This window comes from Phoca vitulina, unplaced genomic scaffold (assembly GCF_004348235.1).
Source record: "Phoca vitulina isolate PV1807 unplaced genomic scaffold, GSC_HSeal_1.0 scaffold6, whole genome shotgun sequence".
Taxonomy (NCBI): Eukaryota; Metazoa; Chordata; class Mammalia; order Carnivora; family Phocidae; genus Phoca; species Phoca vitulina.
The window spans coordinates 43,568,403-43,586,022 of NW_022589709.1; positions in this window are offsets into that span (position 1 = coordinate 43,568,403).

Genomic DNA, 17,620 nt, shown 5'->3' on the forward strand with positions numbered 1-17,620 from the left:
TTAAACATGACATTATAGGTGCTAACCAAAAACTAAAAATAATTTTTAAAGATTTATTTATTTTGGCGGGGGAGAGCACAAGCTGGGGGTGAGGGGGAGAGAGAGAGGGAGAGCGAGAATCTTAAGCAGATTCCATGCTGAGCTCAGAATCCAATGTGGGGCTTGATCTCATGACTCTGAGATCATGACCTGAGCTGAAGCCAAGAGTCAGTCGCTCAACCGACTGAGCTACCCAAACATCCCTAAAAATAATTTTTAGGAAGCACAAGGATAACACCAATATCTCTTTATCCATAGTACAAGTATTCAAAATTGCTCTTTTTAGACAAATTATTTTCATAGTCTTCCTAGCATTACTATTATCTTTGATCCTGCCTTTACATCCTATATTGGGGGCTGGGGGTTGTGCCTGGGTCTGTTAAGTGTCTGCCTTTGGCTTAGGTCATGATCTCAGGGTCCTGGGATTGAGTCCCACATCAGGCTCCCTGCTCAGTGGGGAGCCTGCTTCTCTCTCTCCCTCTGCAGCTCCCCCTGCTTGTATGCTCTCTCTCTCTCTCTCTGTGAAATACATAAAATCTTAAAAAAATTAAAAATAAATAAATAAATAAATCCTATATTTGATTGTGTGATACTTTGCAGCATGTATATTTATTGTTCCCTTAGTGCCTTGTAAATGATTCACATTTAGGAAATGATTACTTGAATAAATGATCACATTGCTGTTCTTCTTCATGACCAGTAACATACATATGAATATACTAGCTTAAAATCTGGGAGAGTATGCATCCATAGTTGAGAAAGCAACTTAATGAACTGCCTGCTGACTAAGCCTGGGCTCTTGTTTTCAGAAGCCAATGATGTAATGAGTCCACCAGCATGTATACACTTATCAGGACTTGAAAGCCGACACTCGTGTGTGTGTGTGTGTGTGTGTGTGTCTGTTTAATTTTATGAAAGGACTTATAGGCAATTATTTCAACAACACAATTTTGACTCTGTAGAGTACATTGACTCTGTGCATTGCAGAATCAATTCTCTCAAGGCTATTCTTTGTAAAGGCATGTATTATTTAGCTAGAACTGCCATTACAAAATACCAGACTGGGTGGCCCCAACAACACAGCTTTAGTTTTTCAGCTTTGGAGGCTGGAAGTTCAAGACCAAGGTGCCAGGTTCTGTGAGAGCTTATTGGCTTGCAGGTGGCTGCCTTCTTACTGTGTCTTCACGTGACTCCTTCTGTTTGCACATGTAGAAAGAATTGCATGACATTGTGTGGTATTTAGTGATTCCAAGGACTACAACAACAGTATTTCTTACATGTCATGTTTCTTCCAATGTGAATTTCATTCCCACATCAAGAAATGGAGTCAATTTTCATCTGTTTGATGAAATTCCTGGGTTGACATTGTAACCTCCTTAGTAGAATACAGCGGACCTGAGGCTGTATAACTTCTAAGGCTAGGCCTTTAAGATGTGCAGGTTTTGCCTTTACAGCTTGGGATGCTGCAATAATGCAAGAAAGCATAAACAGCCAGATAGTGAGGTTTATGTGGAAGAGAAACAAGACCCCAGTTGACAGTCTCAGCTCAGGTCCCAGTTATCAACACTTGAATGAGAACGTTGGGCCATCTGACCATCCTTGTACTTTAGCTGATACCACATAAAACAGAACTTTCTGGTTAACCCACAGAATTATGGGAAATAACACATTGCTGTTGTTTAAGACTCTGAATTTTGAGTAGTTTGTTACATATAGAAAGTAATAAAAGTATTTTCAATTAAAAACTTCTATTTTCATCAAAATATTTATAAAAAATAACTGTCAGCATTTATAAAGAAAGAAGGAAAGAGTTCTGAATACTGTAAAACTGTTTAGCTCATTTAAACGTTTTTCCAATAACATTATATGTTTATATTTTATAATTATTTAATGTCTAATATATTTATGTTTTAAAAATCATACTAATGATATTTTTATATCTCAGTTCAAAGGCAATTTCTAGCAACAATGCCTTTGAAAACAGGAAAAAGATTAATTCAGATACTAGTTTGATTGAAGGAAAGTAATATAGTATTTAGTAACATTTTGCATATAATATATTATTATGGTACAAACTGTGGAGAAAGCACATGATAAAAGATTAGGAGGTAAAAAAATAAAAAAGTCTTAATATTAAAAACAAACTTGTTTAGGTAGTTTTAAAATGGATAATCAGGGTCTTTAAATGCCATGGTATGGAAAGGGTAATAAAGGGTAAGAAAGGAATTGTTTTTTTTCTTTTAAGATTTATTTATTTAATTTTAGAGAGAGATAGAGAGCTGGGGGGGAGGGGCAGAGGGAGAGGGAGAGAGAGAAGGTCTTAAGCAGACTCCACGTTCAGCGCAGAGCCTGACATGGGGCTCCATCTCACAACCCTGAGATCACGACCTAAGCTGAGACCAAGAGTCAGATGCTTAACTGGCTGTACCACCCAGCACCCCAGGTTATAAGAGTTTTGTTTCATCATGAAAATATTTACAATTCACTAGAAAATACATTTTTAAAATAATTTTGCCCCTCACATATTTTAATAATGAAAACTAACAAATTGAAACTTTAGAAAAATTGAGTCATTGAGATATACATACGTATGTCTGAAAAAGACTTGCACTAAGATTATAAGAACTATTAAAATCTATTAGTAAACAGACAAAAAATTATAAATAGGTATAAGATTTTTTAAAATACTTTATATTGAAATAATTTTACATTTAGAGAAGAGTTACAAAGATAGCACCTAGAGTTTCTGTTCTTTCCCTCAGTTTCCCTTAATATTAACATCTTATATGACAATGAGATATTTATCAAAACTAAGAATTAATGTTGGTACTAAATTATTCTTCAAGTACACATTCTATTTGGACTTCACCAGTTTTTCTGGTGAAGTCCTTATTTCTATTCTAGGATACAATCAAGGATACCATATTAAATTTAGGTGTCATGACTCCTTACCTCCTTAGTCTCCTTTAGTCTGTGACAATTACTTACTCTTTCCTTGTTCTTCATGACCTTGCCACTTTTAATAGAATATAGAAGGTATTTTGTAGAATGTCTCTCAGTTTAGGTTTGTCTGATATTTTCTCATGAGTAGACTGGGGCTTTGGGCTTTTAGGAAGAGTACCACAGTGGGGAAGTGCTTTACTTTGTTTTTTTTCCCCTTTTTTCCTTTTTTCTTCTCTTATTTAAGTATAGTTGACACACAATGTTACATTAGTTTCAGGTGTACAACATAGTGATTCAACAAGTTCTTACATAATGCTATGTTCAATACAAGTCTAACTACCATCTGCCGCCATACATCACTATTACAACATCATTGACTATATTCTTTATGCTGTGCCTTTTATTCCTGTAACTTAGTCATTCTGTAACTGGAAACCTGTATCTCCCACTCCCCTTCACCCATTTTTCCCATCCCTCCACTCCCTTCCCTCTGGCAACTGTCAGTTTGTTCTCTATATTTATAGATCTGATGCTGCTTTTTGTTTGTTTATTCATTTTTCTTTAGATTCCACATCTGAGTGAAACCATATGGTATTTGTCTTTCTCAGTCTGACTTATTTCACTTAGCATAATACCCTCTAGGTCCATCCATGTTGTCTCAAATGTCATAGTCTCATCCTTTTACATTGCTGCATAATATTCCTGTGTGTGTGTGTGTTTGTGTGTGTGTGTGTGTGTGTGTACCACAACTTCTTTATCCATTTGTCTATGAATAGACTGCTTTCATATATTGGCTATTTTAAATAATGCCACAAAAATGTAAGGGTGCATATATCTTTGAATTAATGTTTTCATTAATTTGGACAAATATCCAATTGTGGAATTATTGGATCATATGGTATTTCATTGCATCATATTATGGGATGCATCATATCAACACTAGTTATCACAAATGATGTTAACCTAAAACACTTGAGGTTAAGGTAGCATTTGCCTAGTTTTTCTTCTGTCATAGTTATTGGGCTCCACCCCTCTTTCTGTACACTGTTTGAAGCGGGTTACTAAATCCAGCCTATGCTTAAAAGAAGGAGAAATAGGCTGAGACTCCAGGAAGGAAGAATATCTAAATTATTTGGAATTTTTCTGTGAAAAAGACTTGAATCTTTAACTCCCCAGAAATGGGCATAAAATTTTAGTTACTGAGGTGCCTGGGTGGCTCAGTCAGTTGAAGGACTGACTCTTAGTTTCAGCTCAGGTCATGACCTCAGGGTCATGGGATGGAGCTCTGTGTGGGCGTCCATGCTCAGTGGGAAGTCTGCTAGAGAGTCTCTCTCCCTTTCCATGTCGCCCTGCCCCTCCCACTGCACTCTCTTTCTCCCTCTCTCTAAAATAAATAAATAAATCTTAAAAAAATTTAATTACAGTTACAGTTAATAAATGATATAGTTGACAAACATTAACAAAAGAGGATGTAAAATTGGGTAATAAACACATAAAAATGCTCACATTATTAGTTACAAAGGAAATGCAAATTAAAACTAAAAGTAGACACTAGATACTTCACAGAAAGTTTAGAATGAAAAGACTGACAGTAGCAAATTTTGGCAAATAAGAACACTTTTGGCAGGAGCATAAAAATTGTATAGCTCTTTTGGAAAACAGTGTACCTCTTACAGAGTGAAACATCCACTTACCAAGAGATGGAGACTTTTCACTCCTATATATCTTTTTTCCCCCCGAAAGGAAAATAAAACACATGTCCAGACAAAAATTACCTAAATGTTCCAATCACTTTTACTTTTAAGCTAAAACTTTGGAACAGCCCAATCAACAGATGAATGAATGAACAAAATGTAGTGTGTCCATACAATAGAACACTATTCTCAGCAGTAAAAAGGAACAGACTCTTGATACATGCAACATGTATAAATCTCCAAATCATCATGGCAAACAGAGGAAGCCAAACATAAAAGAGAGCATATCATATGATTACATTTTTATGAAATCTGAGAAAATAGTGACAAAAAGGTTGCCTGAAGCCAGTGATGGGACTGATTACAAAGGGTCCTAAGAAAGCTATGGGGGTGGTATAACTGTTCTGTTTTGTTTTGGTAGCTTCATAGGTGTTTGCATTTGGTGAATTCACCAAACTATACATTTTAAAATTTGTTGCATATAAATGAAATTTCATTAAATAATATATGACAAGGGATGTGTCTTTTTCAAAATTATTTTAGGACTTACATGAACATAAACTCTGGCAATCCCTGTATTAGATATGTCTTAATGGCAGGAATCATGTTGTTCTTTTGAGAAACTTCATTCTTTTGATCGCAGAGATCAGTTGTTGTTGTTGTTGTTTTTAAGATTTTATTTATTTATTTGAGAGAGAGAGAAAGAGCACAGAGTTAGAGTGGGAAGGAGAAGCAGACTCCCCACTGAGCAGAGCGCCCAACATGGGCTCTATCCCAGGACCCTGAGATAATGACCTGAGCCGAAGGCAGACGCTTAACCGACTGAACCACTCAGGTGCCCTCAGAGACCAGCTTTAAGCTACAAAATTTGTAGTCACCAAATTAAAAGGATTTTGCTTGACTGCTTAATTATTTTCATCCCTTAAGTTGTGATACATATAGGTATACATATATATTTTTTCATTCCAGTGTATTAATCTTACATTTCTGAAAGTTTTTTTTTATTAATAGAACTGCTCAGTCTTAATACCTTGGGAATTTGTATGTGTGACTGTACCAATCAGTTTAAATTTCCTATTGGAATCTTATTATTCACTGTCACTTTTATGAGTTTAATGACCCAAATGCCATTAACATTCTTGTTCACCTTACTACCAATTTACACAAATTTTTCTTGGTGACTCTTGGTACTGAATATGATTTGAATGAAAATGTACATTAAATATATACACACATACACAAATGAAGACATGTACACACATGCACACACCCACATACTTATGCATGTGTTTTTTTTTTTAATCATTATCTTGGAGTCTTTTATTTTCCCGCCTCTTATTCCATCAAAAAATTATATCTCTTTCTCAACAACAAGGATTGAAACTATGACTCTGACTTGAAATGCATTAAGTTAGTCTAGGTTCAAATAGTTAAATGATTTCTTATAAATTATGGATTATAAAACTAGAAAAACAATATAGTCTGAGACAGTTCATATGGAAATCTTATCTCAAGGTCTTTGAATTTTGAAAATCCATAATAGCGTAAAGGAAATGGTATGTTGGAAATATTACTAATGTAATTTTGACTATTAAAAAGTTCTATATATCTTCCATGAGTTATATAACCATGAATGCTTTGGAAATATCTTTGCCTCCTGAGAAATACTCTTCAGTTATTTGACATGTTCCTTTAGAGAGTGATTAAGCAAATCGTTCCATGTACTTGAGAGGAATTTGCAAAATACATTTTATAAATATTGATTTGAGCTAAAAAAATAAGTACAATGATAAGAGGATTTTGTAGAAAGCTTTAGGAAGCTAGGTGCTCAGTAATTATGATTTTTTATAGTGAGATTCCTGACTTAAAGATCAAAAAGTAACAAGTACTTTCTGAAAGAAACGTAATAATAATTCTTACTATCCCTTTACAATGATCTGTTGAGGACAAAGGGCAGAAGGCTACTAGAATTTAAGATTACAAATGGAACTTTTTAAAATTTATTTATTTATTTTAAAGATTTTGTTTATTTACTTGAGAGAAAGAGAGAGTGCACAAGCGGGGTGGGGGACAGAGAGAGAAAGAGAGTCCCCACTGAGCAGAGAGGCCGACACGGGGCGTGATCCCAGGACCCTGAGATCATGACATGAGCCAAAGTCAAACACTACCCAAGTGAGCCACCCAGGTGCCCCAAATGGCACATTTTAGATACACAAAAATAGTAGTAGTGTCAAGGGATCAAAAAATAAATTTTAAACAGTGGAATAAGAGAATCACAGGAGATAAAATGATGTCATAGATTCAATTTAAACATTACTAAGATGGCAGTACATTTTTATTTCCATATTGCATGCTACATGAGAAAACTAGATATTCAAAAACATTTTTTCAAAATTTACTCAATTGCATATATAGTACATGAATAATACAGTATTTGAACATGAGAAAATATATAGACCACAACTTGAAAGTTTCATTTCATCCACCCTAATATCCCTGAGTCAGAAAAGGGAGTCATTGTCAGCAGTTTGGTCCTCAGATTAATTATGTATGTTGAGAAATTACATATCTCAACACGTGTCTATATGTAGACATTTACATATGTAATATATATGATTTATTACTTATTTATATATGTAATAATACTAAAGGCACATAAAAGTCTGAAGGAGACATTAACCTGTGCAGAATATTGCTTATATCAAAATAGTAGCTATATAGTACTGATTTAAATAAAGGATGATTTTTGAAGTTAAATGTAGACTTATGGGTGGGCAATTTGCACACTCTAAAGTTAAGGCAATTTCTTATTTAATAGAAGATATTTTCATAAAGTGATTACTTTGAATTATGCTTGTGTATTAATAATCCTGAGACTTGAGAAGTATATATTAAGAATTCGGATGCAGGGGTTTGCCTGAATAAAGGCAGATGTGGACAGATGTTATTAGATTCAGTTCCCAGGGTTACAGTTATGTTGTACTTTTCACCATGTCATTTGGAATTCCTAACCTCTGTGTAACTCTCTGAGTTATCTCACTATGTCATGTTATCACCTCTTTAGTACTGTATTTTCTCTTTTCTGAAAAACATTGGGCAAGAGCTCATTGAGAGAAATTAACATAGAAGTTAACTTTCAAATTTGGGAGCATTAACTTTTGACAGATTCAAGGTATTATAACTCAACATTAAATTATTCTTTGTATGAAAATTTATGCTTGTTTAATTACACGATATATTAACACTAAATAAACTCCATAGTTCATTCAAAAAATATTTTATACAATATACTGCTTTATCACATGTATGAGTAAAGAGGCAAAAAATACCACTTCTTTTAATATACTCCTTCCAAATTATTGATAGATAGATGATAGATAGAGGATAGGCAAACATATAGATATATACATTTTTTTTTATTTTTTCAAATTTAGAATTTGTCAATTGGTGGAAGAGACAGTAATCCTTGTTTTTGAAACATAGCACATTTAATGTAAAACCTTTTTTTAAGATTGATTTATTTATTTTAGAGGGAGAGAAAGCGCATGTGCAAGCAGGGGGAGGGGCAGAGGGCGAGGGTGAGAGAATCCCAAGCCGACTCCAACTTGAGGGCAGAGCCAGATGTTGGGCTCTATCCCACTACTCTGAGATCATGACCTGAGCCAAAACCAACAGTTGGACTCTCAGCCGACTGAGCCACCCAGACACCCCTAACTTTTTAATTTAGGTTGTCTATCTTTGAAGAAATTAAGCATTATTGAGCCACTAATATATTCAGCATATGAACTTAATAAAAATGCAGAAAATAATTTAAAGCATGTTAGCATGATTTAATTTTAAAATATATACTTATTTTTTTGGTTGTAATATTAAGCTTTACAGATACTGTTTCTTGGGCTTTTTTCCTAGTGGGTTTGAAAATGAAATTCCTTTTAGCTGAGAACCCTTGATCTGTCTTATTCAGTTTTTTTTCCTTTTTTTTCTAATTATAGAACTAGTGAAAATGGACCAATTTGTTTGTTCCAAGCACTGTGTGATTATCTTTCTCCAACATGTGCACAGACAACCAGCGTATACAAAGGCTGATAAATGAGCCATTTATTTGATACAGTAATAATCAGATTTATCAGAGGCCATCTATTGGCTGCTGTATAGATGGATTAATCAGTAAGCTTTTGCTGAACCTCCACAAGGTGACAAATAGCTAAGCCTTTTCTAAAAATTTCAATATTCCTGAGAGAAATACTGATGAAATTTTAATCTTAGGCACCGAATGTAAGCCTCCTTACAAATCACAGCACATTCCTTTAAAAGGACATATAGAGATAATGTTAATTTTAATTTAATGTTGGACCTAATGGAATAGATTGTTTCATTCTCACCACTTGCATTCTCATCTGAAAATCTCATTTTTTAAAAAAGTGACAGCTTTATTAGGTTTGTTCTTTGCTTCTTTATAGATGACAATAACCCTAAATAATTTCTCAACACATGTCATATTCATTAGCTAATCGTTTATATCTGATTTTATATATTTATTTTACAAATCAGTTGCAAGAAAGTTTTAATTTTTAATAATTGGGTAATGAGGTTTTTAAACAAGGTAAGTTGAGGATGGTTAAATAGGTCTGCCTATGATGTACAAAGGAAGAATACAACTTGTACCACAAATTGATGTTTTAATTTTTCTGGTTGGCATGTCGATATGTTATAGCATACTGTACTAGAGGTTTTCAGAAATTGAAGGGTTAATATTTCAGGATAAGACTAAATCAAAAATTAAATATTAGAGATAACTTTTATTGAAAGTCCCTAGGCATTTTGTAGTTAAGATTCATTTGCCTTGACCCTACCATTCTATGTTTCAGAGATTACAGCAACTCATTCTTCCTTCAGAAACTCAATAATAACCAGTCTACTCTGTAGAGTGATTTAGGTCTGAACACTACTTCTTTGCTCCAAGCATATATTTGCATGTGCACAGATTCATTAATGTAGTAGACTGGAAAATGGACCATATTCTCTAGACTCCCCATATTTTAAGGTGGTTTATAAAGAATTATAGATTTTAATATTATATTATTTATCTCCTTCTTCTTCCAGACTTTATGATATAAATAGAATTGAATATAGATTTAATTTCATAAAATCTAAATTATGCCACCACTACCATCACCTGTAAACATACAACTATGGAGAAATAGTTTATGTGTATTTATTCTCTATATTACGTAGAATTAATAAAACCAATCAATACTAATATCAGAGATGCATGTGTCAAAGAAAGGTGATAGGATTTTTACTTTTTTCCATTAAATAAATGTATTCCAACTATAATCCAATTAATTATCTATTTACTGTAATTATTTACTTTTATTTTTTAAATGTTTCAAGTTTTCATTTTAATTCTAGTTAGTTAACATATAGTGTAATATGGTTTCAGGAGTAGAATTTAGTGATTCATTAATTACATACAACACCCAGTCCTCATCACAAGTGCCTTCCTTAATACCCATCACCCATTTAGCTCATCCCCCTACCCACCTCCCCTCCAGTCACCCTCAATTTGTTCTCTATAGTTAAGAGTCTCTTTTATGGCTTGCCTCCCTCCCTCCCTCTCTTTTAATTTTATTTCCCCTATGTTCATCTGTTTTGTTTCTTAAATTCCACATATGAGTGAAATCATATGGTATTTGTCTTTCTCTGACTGACTTATTTCACTTAGCATAACACACTCTAGCTCCATTCAAATTGTTGCAAATGGGAAGAGTTCACTCTTTTTTTATGATTGAGTAATATTCCATGGTGTGTGTGTGTGTGTGTATATACACACACACACACACACACACACACCATATCTTCTTTATCCATTTATTATTCGAGGACATTTGGTCTCTTTCCATAATTTAGCTATTGTTGATAATGCTGTTATAAACATTGGGATGTATATGCCCATCCAATCTGTAGTTTTGTATCCTTTGGGTAAATACCTAGTAGTGCAATTGCTGGGTTGTAGGGTACTTCTATTTTTAACTTTTCAAGTTACTGTTACTGTTTTCCAGAGTGACTACACCAGTTTGCATTCCCACCAACAGTGTAAGAGGGTCCCCCTTTCTCCATATCCTCCCCAATATCTGTCATTTCCTATGTTGTTAATTTTAGCCATTCTGACAGGTGTGAGGTGGTATCTCATCGTTGTTTTGATTTGTACTTCCCTGATGATGAGTGATGTTGAGCATTATCTCATGTGACTGTTAGCCATCTGTATGTCTTCTTTGGATAAATGTCTATTCATGTTTTCTGCCCATTTTTTAACTGGGTTATTTGTTTTTGGCTGTTGAGTTTGAGAAGTTCTTTATAGATTTTGGATACTAACCTTTTATCAGATATGTCATTTGTAAATATCTTCTACCATTCATAAGGTTGCCTTTTAGTTTTGCTGATTGTTTCCTTCACTGTGCAGGTTTTTATCTTGATGAAGTACCAATGGTTCATTTTTGCTTTTGTTTCCCTTGCCTCCAGAGACATGTCTAGTAAGAAGTTGGTAGGGCCAATGACAAAGGGGTTGCTGCCTGTGTTCTTCTCCAGGATTTTGATGGTTTCCTGTTCCACATTTAGGTCTTTCATCCATTTTGAATTTAGTTTTGTGTATGGTGTAAGAAAGTGGTCCAGTTTCATTTTTCTACATGTTGCTGTTCAGTTTTCTCAACACCATTTGCTGAAGAGACTGTCCTTCTTCCATTTGATATTCTTGCCTGCTTTGTTGAAAAATAGTTGACCATATAGTTGTGGATCCATTTCTGGGTTTTCTATTCTGTTCCATGGGTTAATGCATCTGTTTTTGTGCCAGTACCATACTGTCTTGATGATTACAGCTTTGTAATAGAGCTTGAAGTCTGGAATTGTGATGCCTGCAGCTTTGCTTTTCTTTTTCAAGATTGCTTTGGCTATTTGGGGTCTTTTGTGTTTCCATACAAATTTTAGGATTGTTTGTTCTAATTGGGTGAAAAATGCTGGTGGTATTTTGATAAGGATTGCATTAAATGTGTAGATCGCTTTGGGTAGGAAGACATTTTAACAATATTTGTTCTTCCAATCCATGACCACAGAAAGTTTTTCCATTTCTTTGTGTCTTCTCCAATTTCTTTCATAAGTGTTCTATAGTTTTCTGAGTACAGATCTTTTACCTCTTTAGTTAGGTTTATTCCTAGGTATCTTATGGTTTTTGGTGCAATTGTAAATGGAATATAGTCCTTGATTTCTCTTTCTACTGTGCTTCATTATTGGTGTATAGAGATGCCACAGATTTCTGTACATTGATTTTGTATCCTGCAATTTTACTGAATTCATGTATCAGTTCTAGCAATTTTTTGGTATAGTCTTTTGGGTTTTCTACATAGAGTATCATGGCATCTACAAATAGTGAAAGTCTGACTTCTTCCTTGCCAATTTGGATGCCTTTTTGTTCCTTTTGTTGTCTGATTGCTGAGGCTAGTACTTCCAGTATTACGTTAAATAACAATGGTGAGAGTGGACATCCCTGTGTTGTTCCTAACCGTAGAGGAAAAACTCTGTTTTTCCCCATTGAGAATTATATTAGCTGTTAGTTTTTCATATATGGCCTTTATGGTGTTGAGGTATGTTCCCCCTATTCCTACTTTGTTGATGGTTTTTATTAAGAGTGGATGCTATACTTTATCAAATGCTTTTTCTGCATCTATTGAGAGGATCATATGGTTCTTATCCTTTTTTTGAATTAATATAGTGTATCACATTGATTGATTTGTAAATATTGAACCACCCTTGTGGCCCAGGAATAAATTCCACTTAATCATAGTGAATGACTCTTTTAATGTATGGTTGAGTTTGATTTGCTAGTATTTTGTTGAGAATTTTTGCATCCCTATTCATCAGGGATATTGGCCTGTAATTGTCCATTTTAGTGGGATCTTTGTCTGGTTTTAGAATCAAGGTAATGCTGGCCACATAGAATGAGTTTGGAAGTTTTCCTTCCATTTCTCTTTTTTGGAAGAGTTTGGAAAGAATAAGTATTAACTCTTCTTTAAATGTTTGGTAGAATTCCCTTGGGAAGCCATCCGGCCCTGGACTCTTGTTTGTTAAGATTCCTGATTCAATTTTTTTGCTGATTATGGGTCTGTTAAAATTTTCTGTTTCTTCCTGTTTCAGTTTTGGTAGTTTGTATATTTCTAGGAATTTATCCATTTCTTCCAGATTGCCCAATTTTTGGTATATAATTTTTCATAATATTCTCTTATAATTATTTATATTTCTGTGGTGTTTGTGATCTCTCTCTTTTGTTCATGATTTTATTTATTTGGTCTGTTCCCTTTTCTTTTTATAAGTCTGGCTACGGATTTACCAATTTTATTAATTCTTTTAAAGAACCAGCTCCTAGTTTCATTGGTCTAGTCTGGGTTTTTTCATTTGTTTGTTTCTATATCATTTTTTCCTACTCTAATCTTTCTGATTTCCATTCTTCTGCTGGCTTTATGCCTCATTTGTTTTTTCTTTTTCTAGCTCCTTTAGGTGTAAGGCTAGGTTGTGTATAGGAGATATTTTCTTACTTCTTGAGGTAGGCCTGTATTGCTATATACTTTCCTCTTATGACTGCTTTTGCCACATTTCAAAGTTTTTGGACCATTATGTTTTCATTTTCATTTGTTTCCATGTATTTTTTTTATTTCTTCTTTAATTTCCTGGTTAACCCATTCATTCTTTGGTAACATGTTCTTTAATCTCCATGTATTTGTGGTCTTTCCAAGTTTTTTTCTTGTGGTGGACTTCAAGTTTCATAGTGTTGTGGTCAGGAAATAGGCAGGATATGATGTCAGTCCTTTTGTATTTGTTGAGGTCTGATTTGTGACCCAGTATGTGATCTATTCTGGAGAATGTTCCATGTGCACTCAAAAAGAATGTGTATTCTACTGGTTTAGGATGAAATGGTCTGAATATATCTGTTTAATCCATCTGGTCCAGTGTGTCATTCAAAGCCCTTTTTTCTTTATTGATTTTCTGCTTAGATGGTTTGTCCATTGCTGTAAGTGGGGTGTTGAAGTCCCCTACTATTATTGTATTATTAGCATTGAGTTTGTTTATTTTGTTATTAATTGATTTATATATTTTGGTCTTCCCAAGTTGGGGGCACAAATATTTACAATTGTTAAGTCTTCTTGTTGGATAGACCCCTTTATTATTGATATTGTGTCCTTCTTCATCTCTTGTTACAGTCTTTGGTTTTAAATCTATTTTGTTGGATATAAGTATGGTTACTCTGGTTTTCTTTTGGCATCCCTTAGCGTGATAAATTGTTTTCCATCTCCTCACTTTCAATCTGCAGGTGTCTTTAGGTCTAAAATGAGTCTCGTCTAGGCAGCATATTGATGGGTCTTTTTAAAAAATTTTTATCCATTCTGATAACCTATGTCTTTAATTGGAGCATTTAGATTTATATTCAGAGTGATTATTGATAAATACTTATTTAGTGCTATTTTATTACTTGTTAAGTCATTGTTTCTGGAGATTTTCTCTGTTCCTTTCTAGTCTTTGTCACTTTTGTTCTTTCTTTCCCACTCAAAGATTCCCCTTTATTATTTCTTGCAGGTCTGGTTTAGAGGTCATGGACTCCTTTAGTTTTTGTTTGTTTGGGAAACTCTTGTCTCTCCTTCTGTTCTGAATGAAGAGAAGAGTATTCTTGCTGGATAGAGTATTCTTGGCTGCATATTTTTCCCATTCAGCACATTGAATATATCAGCCACTTTCTTCTGGCCTGTCAAGTTTCTGTGGATATCTGCTACTAACCTTATTTGTTTTCCCTTGTAAGTTAGGATTTTTTTTTTTTCCACTTGCTGCTTTTAGAATTTCTTCCCTATCTCTATATTTTGAAAATTTTACTACAATATGTCTTGGTGTCAGCCTGCTTTTGTTGATTTTGATGGGAGTTCTCTGTGTCTCCTTGATTTGAATGTCTGTTTCTTCCACAGAGTAGGGAAGTTTTCAGCTGTAATTTGCTCAAATAAACCTTCTGCCCCTTTTCTTCCTCTCTTCTTTTCCTGGGATTCCTATGATATGGATATTAATATGTTTTATGGAGTCACTGAGTTTCCTAAGTCTACAGTCATGATCCAATATTTTTCTTTCCCTCTTCTTTTCAGTTTCATTATTTTCCATAATTTTGTCTTTTAGATCACTTATTCATTTCTCTGTTTTTTCCATCTTTATGGTCATTCCATCCAATCAGTTTCACATCTCACATTTAACATTTTTTATTTCAACCTGACTAGTTTTTACATCTTTTATCTCTGCAGAAAGGGAGAGATAAAAGTGTATGTCTTCTATGCTTTTCTCAAATCCAGGTAGTATCCTTATGATTGTTGTTTTAAATTATGGAGGAGGCATATTACTTATATCTGTTTTAATTAGATCCTTGGCTGTGACCTTTTCTTTTTTTTTTTTCTTTTGAGATGAATTCCTCTGTCTTCGCATTTTGTCAGGGTCTCTGTCTTCTTCTCTGTGTTAGGAAAACCTGTTGTTTCCTGTTCCTGAGAGTAATGGCTTTATTGAGAAAATGTCAAATACTATCCAGGGCCTGGTACTTCAGGAACTGTTTCTGGTATATGCTGTGTGCACTCTGCTGCTCTGTTTTGGATGCTCTTTCACTCAGGTCAATCCTCTGCAGTGTTTCTCCTTGCCTACAGTGGGGAATGTTTGGACCTCGCCCAGAGTATGATGAGTTTTAACTAGGTGTGCTCTGGTCTGCTTGTTAAAAGAGGCCTGCTCCTATTTCCACTAGAGCTGAAGCTTTGCAGCACTCTATGGTCAGTAGACTTGGTGTGTGCTGGGAGTTTGTGCTGGTCTTCAGGGGAAGGGGCCCACTGCTCTGGTTCTCAGGCACTCTTGCCCTAGTAAAGAAGCACCTGAAGAGTTCAGGGGGGCAGGGCTTGGTGTAAGTGGCTCAGGCCTCCACTGTTGGTGCTGTGCTGCTCACTGAAGTCAGTCTATGCTGATACATGGGGAGAAAAATGGTATCAGCCCTCTCCCTCATCCCCAGAGAGGGGAGTTTGCACCATCTGCTTTCCAGGAAGTCTTCACAGAAGAGCAAACAATCCTCTCATGTGTCCTAGGCCTCCTTCAGATTCCTGCATTCACTTTGTCTGTGTCTGGGCCCATCTACCCACACAGCAATACAGGAAACCTATTTTTTATCTCAGGCACACTGGCTTAGTTTCAAAACTCCAAACTTTAGGGACCCCGTGTGGTGCAGACCATACTGTTCCTCTGGGTGTGGGTCTCACCATGCTGGGGCTGATGCCAATTTGTCCCAGGAGGGCAGTCATACCAATGTGCAAGAGCTTGGTGTTTAGCGTCAAGCACAGCAGATTCCCGAGTCCAGGTTGCCCATCCTCAGCAGATGTCTCTGCCTCTATGTTTAAGGTGCAGGGGAGTACAGTGGCACCCACCAGCTCTTTTGTCCTCTTAGAGGCAATGCCATCTCTCCCAGATGCATTCCAAGAAGTTTTATTGTATGAATATGTCAGTTCTTCTAGTAATATATGGGAACTGTGTTGAATTAAAAATGACCACAAATTCTTTGATAACCTTTCCATTGTGAGATGGTGGCTATATTCTGTCTCTGAATTTGATCTGGGTCATGATTGCTTTGACAAATAGGGAATAGTGTGAGTGATACCAAGCTAAATCTGTCTAGCATTTACAAGGACTACCAGTTTCTGCCTTGGTCTCTTGCAGCCCCAAGCTTTAAGTAAGAAGTCTTATATATGCTGTCAAGAGGCTGTGTAGAGAGTCCCTGAACTATGTGAAGAGAGCAAAAGTGGTCTAGCTAAGTCTTGTCTTCCAGGCACCTCTGCCAAGTTTCCAGGTTCCACATATGCTAAGATGCCAAACATGTAAATGAGGCCATCATATATTATCCCAAGCAGTGGGTGTCTAGCTGCCAGCTGAATAGCACCTGGTGACACCATTTGATATCAAATGGAACTGAAGAATCACCTAGCAGAGCCCAATTTCCAGCCAAGAAAAATCATGAGCTATATTAAAAAGTTCAGTGGTTTTAAGGCACCAGATTTTGGGGTAATTTGTTTTTCAGCAATATCTAACAGAGATAGAATATGGTACCAAAAGTGGTATATTGTCATAACCAAAAGCTAAATGATGCAACATTTTCTTGGGACAGGATGGCAGATAAAAACTGGAGGATTCTCAAGGAGACTGTTAGTAAATGCTGGATAAATCTCGAGTAGAGTATTAAGAAAAATGGAAGGGCCAAAAAGAGATTGTTGGTAAGGTTGTGAATGACAGTGAGGAAGCTGTTATTGGGAACTGTAACAAAGTTACATATGCTGTAGTGCCAAGTTTGTCAACACTGTCACTTGTAATGATGTGGAACATAGAAAGGGTACTTATTGGGCTCATGGGTCTGACTGGGGGATTTTCAAGTAAAATACATAATGTGCCAACTGGCTTCTTCTAGTTGCTCATGATAAAATATGAAAAGAAAAAACTTGAATTAATGAAAATAACTGCTTTTTAAAACACTTTGGGAAAAAAAAATGAGCCAAGACTTAATATGTTTAAAAATAAAACTCACAAATTGCTAGTCTTTCCCAGCAAAATAATCTCTGAGAGAAACACCCTTTTAAGACATAAAAAAAATATATATATATAGAACCTGGTCTCTGGTCAGGAAATGGCAAACTGTGGCCTTTGGGCTGGCCTTGTATTTTTGTAGGTAATTTTTAATAGAACATAGCTGTGCTCATTTACTTACATAGTATCTGTAGCTGTTGTTGTGTTGAGGAATTGTGATGGAGACTCTATGGCCTAAAAGCTTAACGTATTTACTCCCTGGCCCTTTATGAAAAAGTTTGCCTACTTTTAAGCTAGAAAATAAACCTTTATGTATTTCA